Source organism: Neophocaena asiaeorientalis, unplaced genomic scaffold, assembly GCF_003031525.2.
Source record: "Neophocaena asiaeorientalis asiaeorientalis breed wild unplaced genomic scaffold, Neophocaena_asiaeorientalis_V1.1 scaffold169, whole genome shotgun sequence".
In the NCBI taxonomy this organism is placed as follows: Eukaryota; Metazoa; Chordata; class Mammalia; order Artiodactyla; family Phocoenidae; genus Neophocaena; species Neophocaena asiaeorientalis.
This window is the reverse complement of record NW_020172187.1, coordinates 2,134,782-2,138,856: the sequence shown is the minus strand read 5'-3', so window position 1 is coordinate 2,138,856 and position 4,075 is coordinate 2,134,782.

The window sequence follows — 4,075 nt, the reverse complement described above, 5'->3', positions numbered from 1 at the left end:
TGAGGGAAGAACAGATGACCCCCAGCGACCTACATGCAGAGGCAGGGACAAGCCCAAACCTGAATCCCAAGAGCAGTGCAAACAAAGAAGAGAAAGGGAAATCTTTCCCAGCAGCCTCAGGAGGAGCAGATTAAATCTCCACAATCAACTTGATGTACCCTGCATCTGTGGAATACCTGAATAGACAATGAATCACCCCACGTTGAGAAGATGGACTTTGGGAGCAATGATATATAAATATTTCTCCATTTTTGTGAATGTGTATGTGTATGATACTTTGTGTGAGTTTGTCTGTATACCTTTGCTCTACCATTTGTCCCAGGGTTCTGCCTGTCTGTTTTTTGTTGGTTTGTTTGTTTTTTTGCTTCATTTTTTGTTTGTTTATTATTGTTTTAAACAACTTTGATCATTTGTAGATTTGGTTTTTGGTTTGGTTGCTCTCTTCTTCCTTTCTCTCTCTCTCTCTCTTTTTTTTTCTTTTTCTTATTACTTTTTAATTATTTTTATTTTAATTAAATACTTTTTATTTTAATAACTTTATTATTATTCTTTCTTTCTTTTTTCTCCCTTTTTTTCTGAGCTGTGTGGCTGACAGGGTCTTGGTGCTCTGGCCGGATGTCAGGCCTGTGTCTCTGAGGTGGGAGAGCTGAATTCAGGACTTTAGTGCACCAGAGACCTCCTGGCTACATGTAATATCAAATGGCAACAGCTCTCCCAGATTTCTACATCTCAAGGTTAAGACCTAGCTCTACTCAACAACCAGAAAGCTACAGTGCTGGACACACTATGTCTAACAACTAGTAAGACAGGAACATGGCCCCCCACACTCATTAGCAGAGAGGCTGCATAAAATCATACTAAGATCACAGAAACCCCAAAACACATCACTGAAAGTAGTCCTGCTCATCAGAAAGACAAGATCCAGCCTCATCCACCAGAACACAGGCACCAGTCCCCTCCATCAGGAAGCCTTCACACACACTGAACTAAACTTAACCACTGGGGGCAGACACCAAAAACAATAGGAATAATGAACCTGCAGGCTGTGAAAAGGAGACACCAAACACAGTAAGTTAAGCAAAATGAGAAGACAGAGAAACACATAGCTGATGAAGGAGCAAGGTAAAAACCCACCAGATCAAACAAATGAAGAGGAAACACACAGTCTACCTGAAAAATATTTGAGAGTAATGATAGTAAAAATGATACAAAATCTTGCAAATAGAATGGAGAAAATAAAAGAAACATTTAACAAAGACCAAGAAGAACTAAGGAGCAAACAAACAATGAAGAACAATAAAATAAATGAAATTAAAAATTCTCCAGAAGGAATCAATAGTGGAATAACTGATGCAGAAGAATGGATAAATCAACTGGAAGACAAAATAGTGGAAATAACTACTGCAGAGCAGAATAAAGAAAAAAATATGAAAAGAATTGAGGACAGTCTCAGAGACAACTGGGACAACATTAAATGCACTAACATTCGAATTATATGGGTCCCAGAAGAAGAAGAAGAGAGAAAGAAATGGATTGAGATAATATTTGAAGAGATTATAGATGAAAATTTCCCTAATATGGGAATGGAAATACTTAAGTCCAGGAAGCACAGAGAGTCTCACATACAGGATAAGTCCAAGGAGAAACATGATAAGATAAATATTAATCAAACTATCAAAAATTATATGCAAAGGAAAAATATTAAAAGAAGCAAGGGAAAAATAACAAAATGTAAGGTAATCCCCATAAGGTTAACAGCTGATCTTTCAGCAGAAACTCCGCAAGCCAGAAGGGAGTGGGATGACATATTTAAAGTGATGAAAGGGAAAAACCTACAACCAAGATTAAACTACACAGCAAGGATCTCATTCAGATTCAAAGGAGAAATTAAAAACTTTACAGACAGGCAAAATCTAAGAGAAATCAGAACAACCAAACCAGCATTACAAGAAATGTTCAAGGAAATTCTCTAGGCAGGAAACACAAGAGAAGGAAATGACCTAAAATAAAAAACCCCAAACCATTAAGAAAATGGTAATAAGAACATGCACATTGATAACTACCTTAAATGTAAATGGATTAAATGCTCCAACCAAAAGACATAGACTGGCTGAATGGATGCAAAAACAACACCCGTATATATGCTGTCTACAAGAGACCCACTTCAGATTTAGGGACACATACAGACTGAACAAGATGGAATGGAAAAAATATTCCATCCAAACGGGAATCAAAAGAAAGTTGGAGTAGCGTTTCTCTTAGCAGACAAAAATAGACTTTAAAAGAAAGACTATTACAAGAGACAAAGAAGGACACCATATAATGATCAAGGGATCAATCCAAGAAGAAAACATAACAATTGTAAATATTTATGCACCCAATATAGGAGCACTTCAGTATATAAGGAAAATGCTAACAGCCATAAAAGGGGAAATTGACAGTAACACAATCATAGTAGGGGACTTTAAAACCCTACTTTCATCTATGGACAGAGCATACAAAATGAAAATAAATAAGGAAACACAAGCTTTAAATGATACATTAAAAAAAGAGGACTTAATTGATATCTATAGGACATTCCATCCAAAAACAACAGAATGCACTTTCTTCTCAACTGTTAATGAACTTTTCCAGGATAGATCATATCTTGGGTCACTAATCAAGCCTAGGTAAATTTAAGAAAATTGAAATTGCATCAAGTATCTTTTCTGATCACAATGCTATGAGATTAGATATCAAATACAGGAAATAGTCTGTAAAATATACAAACACATGGAAGGTAAACAATACACTACTTAATAAAGAAGAGATCACTGAGGAAATCAAAAAGGAAATCAAAAGATACCTAGAAACAAATGACAATGAAAACACAATGACCCAAAACCTATGGGATGCAGCAAAAAGCAGTTCTAAGAGGGAAGTTTTTAGCAATAAATGCTTACCTCAAGAAACAAGAAACATCTCAAATAAACGACCTAACCATACAACTAAAGCAATTAGAGAAAGAAGAAAAGAAAAAACAAAAAACAAAAAAACAAAAAAACCACCTAAAGTTAGAGAAAGAAATCATAAAGATCAGAAAAGAAATAAATGAAAAAGAAATGAAGGAAACAATTGCAAAAATCAATAAAACTAACAGCTTGTTCTGTGAGAAGATAAAAAAAAAATGATAAACCATTAGCCAGATTCATCAAGAAAAATAGGGAGAAGACTCAAATCAATAGAATTAGAAATGAAAAAGGAGAAATCACAACTGACACTGAAGAATGGCAAAGGATCATGAGAGACTACTACAAGCAATTATATGCCAATCAAATGGACAACCTGGAAGAAATGGACAAACTCTTTAAAAAGCACAACCTTCCAAGACTGAACTAGGAAGAAATAGAAAATATAAACAGACCAATCACAAGCATTTAAATTGAGACTGTGATTAAAAATCTTCCAACAAACAAAAGCCCAGGACCAGATGGCGAATTCTATCAAATATTTAGAGAAGAGCTAACACCTATCCTTCTCAAACTCTTCCAAAATATAGCAGAGGGAGGAACACTCCTAAAATCATCCTAACAGTCCACAATCACCCTGATACCAAAACCAGACAAATATGTCACAAAGAAAGAAAACTACGAGCCAATATCACTGATGAACAAAGATGCAAAAATCCTCAACAAAATACTAGCCAACAGAAACCAACAGCACATTAAAGGGATCATACACTATGTTCATGTGGAGTTTATGCCAGGAATGCAAGTATCCTTCAATATATGCTAATCAATCAATGTCATACATCATAACAACAAATTGAATGATAAAAGCCACAAGATCATCTCAATAGATGCAGAGAAACTTTCAACAAAATTCAACGCCAATTTATGATAAAAACCTTCCAGAAAGTAGACATAGAGGGAATTTACCTCAACATAATAAAGGCTATATATGAAAAACCCACAGCCAACATCATTCTCAATGGTGAAAACCTGAAACCATGTCCACTAAGTTCAGGAACAAGACAAGGTTGCACACTCTCACCACTATTATTCAACACAGTTTTGGAAGTTTTAGTCACAGCATT